Source organism: Neophocaena asiaeorientalis, unplaced genomic scaffold (assembly GCF_003031525.2).
Source record: "Neophocaena asiaeorientalis asiaeorientalis breed wild unplaced genomic scaffold, Neophocaena_asiaeorientalis_V1.1 scaffold196, whole genome shotgun sequence".
In the NCBI taxonomy this organism is placed as follows: domain Eukaryota; kingdom Metazoa; phylum Chordata; class Mammalia; order Artiodactyla; family Phocoenidae; genus Neophocaena; species Neophocaena asiaeorientalis.
In genome coordinates this window covers 1,127,022-1,141,936 of record NW_020173929.1, presented here as the reverse complement: position 1 = coordinate 1,141,936, position 14,915 = coordinate 1,127,022, and the positions used below count along the sequence as shown (strand labels likewise).

The window sequence follows — 14,915 nt, the reverse complement described above, 5'->3', positions numbered from 1 at the left end:
TATATATATATATATATATATATAATATGTACTTTACAAAATGCAATTGTATATATTCTCATGTAACAGCACTACTCTGGGAAGCAAGTATTACAATTCTTATTTTACTGATAAGGAAACTGGGGCTCAGGGAGTTCAACTTTTGCTTAAAGAAAATATAATGTGGCAAGAAGTTGAACTTGGGACGCTAGGTTTTAATCCCAATACCCTTTCCACAACACCTCATCACCTTTAACCTGCCATGTGGTCTAGGCAGCCCCAGTCAATCTTTGATGCCTCAGTTTCCCGGTCTGTGAGATGAGAATAATACCTCTCTGGCTTGCTTTCAGGGACTGGTGGATAGATTTTCCAGGGCCAAGTCTATCTATGATGTGACCAAGATTTCCAGGAACAGTGTATGATAAACCTGAATGAAATACCGTTGTCCCTCGGTATCTGCGGGGAATTGGTTCCAGGAGCCCCCGCAGATACCAAAATCTGCAGATGCTCAAGTCCCTGATATAAAACGGCGTATGACAGTGAAGAGTCAGCTGGAGGTATCCAGAGGTTTCCCATCCGCGGATACGGAGGGCAGATTGTTCACTCTGCTGAGCCCATAGGAATATTGCTAACACCCTGTCTACCCCAGGAATGTTCCAGAGGTCTGCAGGAGATGCACTCTGAAGCTTTAAAATGACATTGGTTGCAAAAGACAAGTGCAGAATGGTTACAAAGCTGGCAGGTGGCCTGGAAGGTGCAAGTAGTTGTGAACAGCTCATTATCCCAGGGGCTGGAGAACCTGCAGACGGGACAGATAGGGAAGCAAGGGCACACACTGGTCCACCTGGGGCCTTAATTCCCTGAAGCTATAAAGGAGGAGATAAGTGTATCATCAAAAGGAATGAAAACTCAACAGCTATGCGATTCTAGAAGAATATATAGTTTTAAAATGTCTAGGAAAAGAATACATATCTCCTTTCTATTTATTTATTTAGTTATTACAAAAGTATATCTATTCGTTGTCAAAATAATAGAGAAGTGTAGAATGAGAAAGTGACATTCCCTCTTTCATTTGCTCCTCCCCTAACTCACTCACTAAACTCCCCTAGCTCCCAGACATGCACTCTGTGTCCCCTAAAATGTTTTCCATTTAAATACTATGTGTGTGTGTATTTCAGATGCATGTCGTATGGAGTCACATATGTGTTTTTAAATGGGGTCTCATAACACATAGAATTTTGCAACTTGCCTATTTGTTTAACTTTACAATGTATCATAGATACTTGCTCATACAGACCTCTTATTCCCTGCCCCCAGCTTTATTGAGATATACTTGATGAATAAGAATTGTATATATTTGAGGTGCTCCACCTGATGACTTGGTATATATATATATATATATATACACATACACACACATTGTGACATGGTTACCAAAAGCAAGCTAATTAACATATCCATTACCTTAAATAGTTACATTTTTGTATGTGGTAAAAAGCTCTACCCTCTCAGTAAATTTCAAGAATACAGTACAGTATTAGTAACCAGAGTCACTATGCTGTCCATTAGCTCTCCAGAACTTATGCATCATGCATAACTGAACCTTTGTACCCCTTGATGAGTATCTCCGCATTTCCTTCAACCACCGTTTTAAACTCTGCTTTTAGGAGTTCAACTTTTTTAGAGACCTCTCATTTTTTTTAAAGCATGGAGAGGGCTCCTTTATATGGATATACCATAGTTTATTTAGCCCCATTTCTATGGGTGGAGATATAGGTAACCGCTGTGTTTTTCCCCACATTAACAAATAATGCTTCAGCAAATAATAATGATGGTTTATTAATATGAAAGGAAACAATCTAAGGATAAATGGGCTAGAGCAAATTTGGGAAAGATAGTACATAACAAAACCCTTACCCGTGAGCCCAGTGTGGGGAATCAGACCCTTCTCCGTTTAGCTCTTCATTGTGTCAGAGCGACAGCTGACACCGAAGAAAGAACCCAGGAAAAAAACAAGTTAAAGAAAGGAAAAAGAGGGCTTCTCTGGTGGAGCAGTGGTTAAGAATCCACCTGCTGATGCAGGGGACACAGGTTCGAGCCCTGGTCCGGGAAGATCCCACATGCCGTGGAACAACTAAGCCTGTGTGCCACAACTACTGAGCCTACGTGCCACAACTACTGAGCTCACGTGCCACAACTACTGAAGCCTGCATGCCTAGAGCCTGTGCTCCACAAGGAAAGAAGCCACCACAATAAGAAGACCGTGCACTGAAACAGAGTAGACCCCACTTGCTGCAACTAGAGAAAGCCTGCACGCAGCAATGAAGACCCAACACAGCCAAAAATAAAAATTTTAAAAATATATATAAAGAAAAGAAAGGAAAAAGAAAGCACAGCAGGAGTTTTGAGAGGTTGGGTGAATTGAATTAAGGATCATTACTGAGTGTACAGAACCCTATAGAGAAACCGTATGATTATTATAAAATTCAGATTGGTGGCACTGTAAGAAGGAAAATGATGGTGAGGGTGAGAAAACGTTTGAGCATTTAGTCTCCGTGTCAGTCCCCGCAGGATGGGGGGTGTGTCTCAGTCCTTCGTAGCCTCCATATCTGGCATAATTCCTGACAAGTAAAAGGTGTTAATAAGTACTTGAAGAAAGAGCAAGGAATACTTCTCCCCAGAGGACCAAGCCTTTTGGACATGAATGTAGATAAATCTTGATTTGTGACTTTACAAATAACTTGAAAATTTAAAAATATTATCTTGAGTTGAAAAGCAGTAAGTTAAAAAATAGTTTCACTAAAAAGCCTCTGTTTTGTAATTTACCTGACATGTTTCTCTGCTTACTGTTCTTTGTGTTTTAATTTGTTGCCTGCTCAAAAAATGTATTAAATTGTAATTGGACATTGAATTAAAAATTTTTTAAATTGACCTCATTTTTCTTGAACCCACCACTAAGATGTTCTGTGTCTAGTTGTGTTGTGTCAGTTGGCTGGTTTCTGCCTCTTGGCTTCAGCATTCTTGTTCCTAAATGAAGTAAAAAGAATCAAGTGCCCCATGGCAGGTCTTCAGTCTTGTTAATTGAGAATTCAAGGGAACAGTTTAAGACATATCCTCTGTGTGATGGTCCTACTGATTGGGTAACTATGTTCCAGTCAACCAGAGATCAAATAACTAGACTTGGGTGTGTGTGTACATTCCTCAAGATATTTTTATGAGAAAGGGATAAGTGAAAGATAAGCAAACCGATATGAGGGATTTACTTTTAAAGGAGAGAGAGAGAGAGAGAGGAACCAGCTTGGTCAACCTTACCTTCTACATCAGGGTCAGCAATTTACCAAAAATACACCAAAGGGAAGGTTGCCAACCCCTGTCTTCATCAGTTGAATTCTCCAGAGTGGTAATCCATATTCATTATGATCTTGACATACTAGGGAAAGAAAGATTGAATTAAATTCAGTAGAATTGCTGGAATTATATTTCAATGTTCCACATATACATTCATTCCATAAATGTGAACAAAACCACTAGATAATCAGAAAGACTATTCTCTAGTCATTCTGAATCATCAGGATTGTTCTGCTGGGTCTTTTAGAGAGTTCAGTGCCCTCTGTCCCCCTCAAAAAAACCCACTGAATCCTCTTTCCCCATCCCAGCAGAAGCTCTAGTTCATGATGAGACATGCTTCAGAGTGTTTGAATTGGCTTATGGAGAGAATTATCTGCAGGGAGGCGACCCAATGGTATTGTGAAAGAGAGAAGGAATAATCTGTTTAGGAAGTCATTCTTTAAATTGTCATTTTGGCAGGGTAGCTCAGAGGGTAGAGAACTGGAGTGAGGTCAGCAGTCTTGGGTTCCGGGCCTTTATTATTACAATGCTGTGTGACTCTGGGCTTCAGTTTCTTCATCATGAAATGAAGAGTGCAACATGGTGACTGTGGCATGGAGGATCGTGCCTTCTATTAGTGTATAGGATAAAGGATGCTGATAAAATCATATTAAGATAAGTTTACAAATTCTAAAGACTTACGATACTTTATAGAGATGAAAACAAAATCCTGGGGATTCTAAGGGGACTCTTCTGGGACATCAGTCCTGGGGTGGATTTTTTTCCCCCAAATCAGGTGTTCCTTGTACTCAGGGATTCTGGTGAGAGGTCTCCTTCCTAAACTAGATCAGCTGTAAACCGTGTCCTTCCTGAAGGCTATAATAACCTGGAGTTTGCATAAGGGACTCGGAGCTATAAACCTGGCATAGGGTCCTACGCCAGTAGTAACATTCTTACTGCTGTGCCCAGAGGGTTCTCTATTTGTAGTCCCCTGAGCTCTGTGAGGCCCACCCATCTCAAAAGGCAACCTCAGGGCCTCTCAAAGGGAAGTCTTTCATAGGGCTGTTGACGGGTTGAAAACTGAACCCTGAAGAAGCAGCAAGGCACAGGGATATTAGCTTGGGGCTTTGGGACAGCCTGGAGGGGTGGGAGGGGGAGAGTACCCGTGTCCCCTGCATCGGCAGGCGGACTCTCGACCACTGCGCCACCAGGGAAGCCCGCTCTTCAGTTTTGAAACCAGTCACTCTCAGGCAGGTAATGCCTCTTGTTATCTTTTGGTAACTTTAGGTACCTAGAGTTGTTCTAGAGGACGAGAATCTTAAAGATGTGTTTTCTGAATTGTTTCTCTAATCTGATTAGATTTAAAGGCACTAAGGACTGTATTTCTTGTAGTAAAGAGGATGCTGACAGTCCATGGTATGTTGTGGCAGCAGAGATACACAAAATAAGATCACTGATCACTGGATACTCCTAAATAAATACTTGTAAAAGGCAAGTTTCTTCAAAGGAAATCCACTGCTGCTCTTAAAGGGAAGAGTTGTCCTCCCCCACCCCAACTCCTTTCCTGATAAGACAAAGACTTAATACTACCCTGAAGAATTTGGCTTTGGAAACGCCGGCGGTTTCACTTTGCTGAAAGGCCTGAGGCTGGGAGCAGCGGCCTGGAGGCGGTACATCTTGTGTTACTCGGCTAGGAGAAATCCCTTGAGGCAACATGAAATGGTGTCTCTTTGGGTCATTTGCTTTTCTCCTGTCTCTCCATCCTATTTTTAAGAGTCAGTAGAATACTGACAACACCACAATAGTGATCACTCACATGGCCCTTGCTACGTGCCAGGCACATAGCTCTTAGGCCGTAGACAGATTCATGTTTTTAATTTTATGACAATCTTATGAGGTAGGTATTATTATTAATCCCATTTTACAGTTGGGGAAATGGAGGCAAAGTCAAATAGCTACCAAGTAGGGATGCAGGATTTGAACCCAGGAAGTCTGGCTCCAGAGTCCAGGATCAGAGCGAACTTGGGTGGTGAACAGGTCTGGATTGAATCCTGGCCATGCCCCTCAATGGTGATAGGATCTTGGATTGGACCCTAAAACTCTTCCAGCCTCTGCCTCTGCATTTTAACATGGGACTAGTAACCGCTCCTGCCTGATAGAATTGCTGTGAGATTGAAATGGATTGATAAACATTTGGTCCAGGGCCTGGCACATCCTAAGGGCTCAATAGATGGGCTTCCCATCCTCTGAGATGCCAATGTGCAGTCATTGCAAATAATATTTTTTCCCAGTTAATAGCTTGTCTTTTCATCCTCTTTGATGAAGTGTAATTTATAGATTTTTTTTCTTTTATGAATTGTGCTTTTGGTTTCATGTCTTAGAACACTTCGTGAAGCCCTAGATCCTACAGATTTTTTCCTAAAATTTTTATAGTTATGAATTACTTTTTGAAAGGGCATTTTTTCCTAAATATAAGAGAAAGACAGGCCTATTTTAGACCATTTGGAATATAAGGAAAAACTCAATGAGGAAAGTTAAAATCACTAGTAAAACCGAAATCCAGAAATCCATTTGGTATTAGATGCAAGCACTTGTAACTTTAATAAAAACGTCACCTCTTTTATAATGGGGAAACAGAACCCTCCAACAGTAAACTGCACTATCAAGTACCAACCAGAGTGCTGATGGAAGGTGCCTCTCTTCACGCCAAGATCAGCTGGGGGAGTTGCCATTCAGAAAAGACTGAGAACTACTGACCCGAACAGTGAAACTCATGTTTATGAACTGCAGCTGTTAGTCACAGGCTGTAATTGCCCCACCAGATAAAGAAGCTATGTAAGAGAGCAGGTTGCTATAAGCTGAATAGAAACAGAAAATAGTCTTTTTGGAAATCACAGGATTGTAACTAAGGGGAACGTCAGGTTCGAGGCTGGAATGGATCTCTGTGTATTTGCTGGCTTGGACATGGACAGGCTGATCTGGCATGAAGACGGTCCAGCCCTGGCTGCTCTTCTGTTTTGTTGGAGAGAAATCAGTTGAGGATCCCTTTTTCAAGTCCTGCCATGTGGCGGCTTCCATGGCTAGAATCCTTTCAGCCTACCCATTTCTGATTCCTGGGCACCTGGAATTCTGCCTCTTGTACCACTCCCCTCACCTGCCTGACTTGTCAGGTCAGTTGGTAACAGCTGTGATCAGAGCAGCGGCCTCCATTAGTACTCCCCCTCCACCCGTGTCCCCCCCACTACACAGAAGGCATGAGCTAGTCTTAAAACACAGCATTAGCTATTTCAGAGGCACCCCTCCCTACCCTTCACTGCTAACCTCATGAGAAGCTGATACTTTTTAAAATTTTTATTTATGTATTTATTTATAATTGAAGGATAGCTGATTGAAGCTGATACTTTTTGAAAGGGTATTTTGAGTGAAAGAGGTGAAACTTGCTATTTAAATTGTTTAGTGAAGTTAAGAAACAATCCTGAAGTTGATTTGGTCAGTCTAGATTTTCATAGATCAAGTTTGCACCCAGTGGAACCTGGCGTGAAGTACTTGACTACATACTTGCAAAGGAAATCTTATTTCTTAATTACCAAGTAAGTATCTCTGCTGTTTGTTGAATTTTGAGGAATCAGGTAAAACCCCAGGATGGTGACAGACATAAAAAATTTCACAAAAAGCTTAGATTAAAAGATAATTATGTGGTGAAAATTGCAACCTAAATGCTCATCACAAGAGAATTGGTTAAATTATGATACATCCATTCAGAAGCTCGACATTTATTGCCATAGAAAGGTGCCTACCTATATCGAGTTTAAAAAACCAGTTATAGATCCTTTTGTAGTTCCTGAGCGTGATGACTGGGTGTTCATGAGGTTGTGTGACATGTGCCTCCCTCAAACCTTGTTATGACACCGGCATGTTACCCGTCTGACACAAAAAAAGAGAAAAAAAAAAAAAGAAGAAAAGGGGAAAAAAAGAAAGAAAAGAAAAAAAGTTGGTTATAAATTAACAAGTAGAATTTGATCCTATTTTTAAAAGTCATTGGGAAAGAAATACAGTAGTCCCCCTTAATCCATGGGGATATGTTCCAGGACTCCCAACTGGATGCCTGAAACCATGAATAGTATTGGACCCTATGTATACTATGTTTTTTCCTGTACATACATACCTGTGGTAAAGTTTAATTTGGCACAATAAGATATTAACGACAATAACTAACAACAAAATAGAATAATTATAACAATATACTGTAATAAAAGTTATGTGAATATGGCCTCTCTCTCTCAAAATATCTCACTGTACAAATTTAATGCTTTTTCTATCTTAACTCAGCACTTATCACTCACTGTGGCCGTAAGTTTTTCAGTTTGAGGTGCAACAGCAAAACTAGCACAAATTTCTTTTTCTTCCTTCACAATTTCCTGGATAGAAGATTTGTTCTTACTGTAGATCTTAGCAACCTCAGCACGTGATTCTTTTTCTTTACAAATTAAGTCGAGAACTTTCACCTTTTGACTTAAAGGAAGCACTTTATGGCTATGCCCTGGCATATCCGGATTGCCAGCATCTCTACTCTAATGAGCTTTGGGGGCATTATTAAGTAAAATAAGGGTTCTGGAACATAGGCACTCTGTGATACCTGACAGTTGAACTGATGACCAAGACAGCTAGTGACGAAGGGGCAGGATTCGATGGACAAAGAGATGATTCACCTCCAGGGCGCATTGGAGCTCCACACGCAATTTCATTAGGCTACTCAGAATTTAAAACTTATGAATTGCATATTTCTGGAATTTTCCATTAATAATTTTGGTCTGTGGTTGACCATGGGTAACTGAAACCGTGGAAAGTGAAACCTTGAATAAGGGGGACTTTTGTATACCAAGAGAATGTTAGTGGTAATCTCTGGGTCATTCAGTTATGACAAATTATCTTTTATTTTTTCCTGAGTTTTCCAAATATCGAGCTTTTATGGCCTTAGTAATCAGAAAAAGAAAAAAAGAAAAAACTAATTCCTAGCAATGGTCACAAAGTGTCATGTTAAACAAACATGTTAAACAGAACTGTGTATGTAGTTTACAATTTTATTTAAGTTTTATAAATTATAAAAACTCATAGTTAAAAAATATTCAAAAGGGATAAGGAGTATAAGATAAAAAGTAAGAATCTTCTCCTTTGTGAATCCTCAGAACGCCCTCCACATGTAACTAGTGACAACAAAAAAATATATTTAAAGGAGAAATTGAATCGACAGAGCTCATCTGAAATACGGAAGCTAACGTGAGGGGGCACCAGACAACTTTGAAGAGAAGTGAATGAGATTCACCGGCCTGCTGCTGGCCACCCCCTAGCCCACTCTCAGAACATTCCCTCATAATTACATTGCCCTTCACATAAGGGAAATCACCCTCTTTACACTCTGAACACATGGGTTCCTACGGACACTGACACCCAGCCAGGCATGCGAATTAGCATGGGCTCTAAAACCCAAATGAATCAAGTCAAGTTTGAATTTCATAGCACATTGGGCAGTGAGTCACCTAAGAAGCAGACACCGCTCCTGGGTATATGGAAGGCTCTCTCCTCTCTCCCGTACCTCCCTTTCCCAAATTTGCTTATTTAATAGTTTAATAGTTGATGCCTTCTCATCCCCCATGCTTTAGCTTAAATATCACTTACTCAGAGAAGAGACAAATAGCCTTGGCTAAATTGGTATAGCTCCCTCCTTTGTCCTCTATCACCATCCCTGATTGTATCCTTGGGAGCACCTATTACCATCTGTAATTTTTTATTTATGCCTAACCCCTGTCTCCCCCTTCTCCCCAGGTTGTAAACTACACCAGGGCACAGACCGTGTGTGTGTGTGTGTGTGTGTGTGTGTGTGTTTTAAAAGCTGGCTTTGTTTAGTCAGCTTTTAGCTCATAATAGGCATTTAATAAATACAGTGTTAATAAGATGGAAAATTTTACAAGTTCATTTTTGAGCTGGAACTCTAATTTTATAAATGTTTTAGATAATGGCTGACCCTTGAATGGTAGGTCCATTCACTTCTTCATTCTGTCAATCAACAGATTTTTATTAAGAGCTTAGTATTTGCCAGATCTTGTGCTAGGTGCTGGGGTTAGAGGTGCCTAGCAAGGAAGACAAATATGATTTAGGCAAATATGATCTAGGGAGACACGAGCTATGATATGGGTAGTAGAGGGTTTTAGGGAAGCATTGAGTTATCAATTCCCTGAGCTTTATGAGAACCACAGCTGATTTTTTTCTCCACCCAAGTCACCTTGTGACATCCATTCAAGCCCAACAGCTTCATACCCAAAATGTTGATTGGGGTTATCTGTGTATCTGTAAGTTTGTACAGAAAAGATTAGAATCAACTTTTTAAACAGAGACTAAACAGTGTAAGCGAGTGACACCATAATAAATGGTGGGATAGTTTTAAAAACTATCTTTACAAAGTAGGGTTTTACAAAGTACATTCTCCTTCTCTTTACTCCATCCTTTCCTCCCTCCCTCCTTCCTACTCTCTCTCACACACAGTTCAGACACAAGACATGGAGAAGCAAATGTTTTCTAACTCGATGACTTCAGCGGATTAGCGCTCCTTTGAAAGTGATATTGTTACAGCCATAACGTGTTTATGTGTAACACAGACATCTTTATGTATAATGCAGACGTGTCTGTGTGGGGAACATTAACATCCTGGCCTTGTCATTTAGTGAGGTAGGAAGTTCAGCCTAGAACTCGAGATCCCCAAAGCCTTGGGAAATCTTGATACGGGAGGAGGGAGCAGGAGAGAAGAAGGGAGATTATTTTAAGGGTTATTTCTCTTTTTTTTCTAACCCTCCTGGGCTTAACTCCTGCTCTCAGAGAAACAATCCTTTTCCGTCACAGCTGGGATGGTTGTCAGGCAAAGGTATCCTTGCTGAGGATAGCAGTCATCCAGAAAAGAGTCAGGCAATTAGAAGATGCTGGTAAATCACAGAGACACCACAGTGAGAGTTCCATTTTCTAATTAGCTGATGGCAAAATATTTATTTCAGACCCTGACACTCCAACTCCAAAGAAACAAATTAGAAGTATTTTCTCAATAACTTTCTTTATATACCAAACTGTATCCTAGAAGTTAACTTTTAATTTTTTTTAACTCTTATTCTTTATAAATTATGGAAGTTACTGAGGCTTACTGTAACAAAATCAAACAATACAAAAGTATATCAAGTAAAAAGTTAAAGCCTAGTTCTCTCCTCTATCCACTCCCCAAAGCAGCACTGTCCAATAGAAATTAAATGTGAGCCACACATACAATTAAAAATTTTTTAGTAGCCACATTAAAAAAGTAAAAAGGAACAGGTGAAATTAATTTTAATTATACGTTTTATTTAACCTAACGTACCCCAAATGCTGTTACTTCAACATGTAATCAACATTATCAAATTATTCATGAGTTACAAAATTATTATTGAGATATTTTCCATTATTTTTTGTACCAAGTCTTCTAAATCTGGTATCTGTTCTACACTTACAACATCTCTCAATTTGGATGCTAAATCTTCATTGAAAAACCTTGATCTATATTGAGATTCCTAAAACATAAAGTTGAAAAAGTAGACTCATATCCAAGTTGCTGCAAACGTACTTAAAATTTTTCCAATAACTGAATGAAGTACCGGTTTTTAAGTTAAATATGAAGTAATTAAAATTAAATAAATTTTAAAAATCTGATTCCTCAGTTGCACCACATTTCAAGTACCCAGTAGCCACATGTGGCTAGTGACTACCATATTGGGCCGTGCAGCTCTAGAGGGAACCGCTAATGTAAGTTTGGCGTGGAAACTTCTTGACCTTTTCTCTATGCACATATATATATACAAATGTATAATTAAACAATATATGTATATTACACATATCTGGGTTTCATTTCAGAAAAATCATGCTACATATTTTACTCAATCTAATTTTTTTCAGTTAAAATTATATTTTGGATATTTTTCCTTTTCAGGACGTATGGATCTGCATTTTTTTATAACAGTTGTGTAGTAGATTTATTTAACCACTTCCCTACTAATGGGCACGTAAGTTGTTTCTGATGTTTTCCAGTTATAAACATCCATGTTTTCATCTTTATGCTAGTATTTCCAGAGGATAAATCCTAAGAATTGATTCTTCTGGGCCAAAGGGTATACATCAAAAAATCTGAAAGCTAATGCTGAATTACCCTCCCAAATGGTTAGGCCAAATTTTAGCCTACACTCTTTGCTGGCATTCCTTGCCAGCATCTGTAAATGCTCCAGACGCCAGAATCATAAAACATCAGAAAGAAAAGATATTAGGGGTCATCTAGTCCAGTCCCTTTATTTTATGGACCAGGAAGATCAAACCAAAGCTGCGGGAAGAGTCCACGTAGCTTACTCGTGGCCAGGCTGGGACCTGAGAAGCTCCCAGGTTCTTGCCCGCTGTCCCAGTGAGCACGGAGCAGCCTGGCTGTGCCTTTCCAAGCATCCTCAGGGAGGTCATCGTTCCTCCCGCTCCCTGTACTGTATCATTATCAAACCTGCGCAGGTGAAATCAGCAGGCCTTTCAATGGAGCATCACATCGCGCCTCAGTAAACAAAGAGCAGAAGCTAAGGCGGCCTTTCCTTGACATTTGTATCCAAAATTGGATTCGGTCTGCTCAGGTGCTCGCTACAGTTTCAAGTGTGCCTTTCCCGCCTCCCTTCTGCTGAGCACAGCCAAGTCTTAGATTCAGGCAGGAGGAAAAACAAGGGGTGGGCGTGTTTTGTTTCATGCAGAAATAAACTCCACCGGTCAGCAGTTCCTGGCCCACCAGCTCAGAAACATTCCATCTTTAATGGGAGTCACTTTGGGAGGGCAAAGGCAGAAGGGCGTGAAGGTCTTTTTGGGGGAAGGCGGTTCCTTCTAGCCACCCTTGAGCTGGTGGGGCCAGTGCGATGCTAGACGCATCTCACGTGGCAGCAAGATGGGCTTCTCCTGAGGACTTCTTCCCTACAGTTTCCTACAACTTTACAGAGCCCATGAACACAAGCGCTATCCCATAGAATCCTTGTGCGGTCGGCACCACGCTCAAGTGCACATTGGTGGCAAGAGGCTGGAAACCATCTCTCCTGACTCCATCTCCAGGATGCCTCCCTCTTCCACATCACTCAGCCCCCGGCCCCATCACATACCTTCACAGCCACCATGGGCCTGGTTCCTCTTCTCCATCTGTTGCCTACACCCCCAGCCCAACTTCATTACAGGCATTAAAAATAAAAACTCACTTGCTTATGCTAACTCATGTATTTAAAAATCAATTCAGACATCTTAATTCTATTTAATTTTTCTTCCTTTCCTGTCATACACCCCCTCTTTCTGCCCAAATATAATACTTTCTTCACATATGGGCACCAAAAAGCCAAAATCCAGACAGAATTCTCCTGTTTTTGCTATATATTGCCAAATAGTTCATACTCCTAAACTTGGTGACTCCTTTTGGCCCTGGTTTTTATTTTTATGATGTTTCTTTATTATGTGAAGAAAGGAAAGAGATATCACAGTAGGAAAAGATGGAGGGTTATGAGAGCAGAAAAGCAAAATAAGGATTTATTTCATGCTGTTTTAGCAGAGCATTATAAGGCTTCTAACTTTGTCATCCAGAGCCTGTGCTCCACAACGGGAGAGGCCACAGCAGTGAGAGGCCCGCGTACCGCCAAAAAAAAAAAAAAAAAGAAAAAGAAAAAGAAATATCCAAGTAATTAATATTTACATATATGGCAATGGCGGAGGGGTCACAATCGGGTGTAAATTTCTGTACAGACCCCATGGGATGGCAAGTGAGTTGCCTTCTACTGGCTGATCGGGAGTAACTGCCTGGACTGCTGGGTTGAGAAACATCACGAGGCTGCATCTGGGCCCAGTAGGAAACTGTGAGGGATTAGAAATGTCTGTCCTGAGCCAAGTCGTGGCTGGAGTAGGGAGTGTATTGGTTTCCTACCATAACAGATTATCACAAATTTAGTGGCTTAAACAACACAAATTTATTATCTAATAGTTATGGAGATCAGAAATCCCAAATGGGTCTCATTGGACTCAAGGTGTGGGCTGGACTGCATTCCTCTCTGGAGGTTCTTTCTAGGAGAATCCATTCCTTGCCTTTTCCAGCTTCCAGAGGCTGCCTACATTTCCTGGTTTGTGGCCCCAATCCAGGAATTGCATCACTCTCACTCTGCTTCTGTCCTTACATCTTTTTCTTTGTCTCTGACCCTCCTGTCTCCCTCTTCCACTTTTTTTTTTTTTTTTTTGCCATACGCAGGCCTCTCCCTTTTGTGGCCTCTCCCCCTGCGGAGCACAGGCTCCAGACACACAGGTCCTCTTCCCTTTTTTTTTTTTTTTTTTTTGCCATACGCAGGCCTCTCACTGTTGTGGCCTCTCCCGCTGCGGAGCACAGGCTCCGGGCGCGCGGGCTCAGTGACCATGGCTCACGGGCCTAGCCGCTCCGCGGCATGTGGGATCCTCCCGGACCGGGGCACAAACCTGTGTCCCCTGCATTGGCAGGCGGACTCTCAACCACTGCGCCACCAGGGAAGCCCTCTTCCACTTTTAAAAGGACTCTTGTGATTACATTGGGCCCACCTGGACAATCCAAGATAATCTCCTCATATCAAGATCTTTAATCACATCTACGAAGCCTCCTTTGCCATGCAAGGTAACAGGCACAGGTGCCACGGCTTAGGTGGTGGACATCTTTGGGATGCCATTTTTTTTTTTTTTGGAGGAAATCTTTTTAAAGAAATCTTAATGGGGTCCGACATCTGGGCAATGCCAAAATTAATGGTGGTAAACTGAGGTTAATATTCAACAGACCTGGGAATTCCCTGGTGGTCCAGTGGTTAGAACTCTGAGCTCCCACTGCCAGGGCCCGGGTTCAATCCCTGGTCGGGGAGCTAAGATCCCACAAGCTGTTGCAGTGTGGCCAGAAAAAGAGAAAAAAGAAGAAAAAAAATATTAAGCAGAACTCAGTGCTGAATGAATTTTTAGATCTGCCCGTTGTCTTAACCAGTTTGGGCTGCTATAACAATTTACCATAGACTGTGGCTTATAAACAACAGAAACTTATCGCTCATAGTTCTGGAGGCTGGAAGTCTGAGATCAGGGTGCCAGCAGGGTCTGGTTGTGGTGAGAGCCCTCTTCCAGGATGCAAACCGCTGACTTCTCACATAGTGAAAAGACAGTAAGCTAGTTCTCTGGCCTCTTCTTTTTTTTTTTTAATTTTTAAAAAATTTTCTTTTTCTTTTCATTTATCTATTTATTTATTTTTGGCTGTGTTGAGATATGCAGGCTTCTCATTGCAGTGGCTTCTCTTGTTGCAGAGCATGGGCTCCAGGCGTGGGGCTCAGTAGCTGTGGCTCACGGGCTCAGTAGCTATAGCTCGCGGGCTCTAGAGCGTAGGCTCAGTAGTTGTGGCACGCGGGCTTATTTGCTCCACGGCGTGTGGGATCTTCCCAGACCCGGGCTTGAACCCATGTCCCCTGCATTGGCAGGCAGATGCTTAACCACTGTGCTACCAGGGAAGTTCCTCTGGCCTCTTCTTATAAGGGCACTAATCGCAT

General features: G+C 41.4%; 1 long non-coding RNA gene and 1 other non-coding gene across 4 annotated transcripts in view; one reads left to right on the top strand and one right to left on the bottom strand.

The window, feature by feature from the left end:
* The window catches only part of LOC112404568 (uncharacterized), a 51,110-nt gene that overhangs the window by 17,189 nt on the left and 19,006 nt on the right, over window positions 1–14,915 (bottom strand). For 2 of the 3 annotated variants that reach the window (XR_003004121.1, XR_003004122.1), the window contains one exon: window positions 3,292–3,409. This is a non-coding gene — a long non-coding RNA (uncharacterized LOC112404568). Of the gene's footprint in view, window positions 1–3,291; window positions 3,410–7,103; window positions 7,231–14,915 lie in introns of all 3 variants that reach the window. The other variant, XR_003004123.1, reaches the window with a different exon arrangement.
* On the top strand, window positions 7,133–7,236 carry LOC112404598 (small nucleolar RNA U13). Its single transcript, XR_003004131.1, has one exon. It is a non-coding gene; the product is annotated as a small nucleolar RNA U13 (small nucleolar RNA).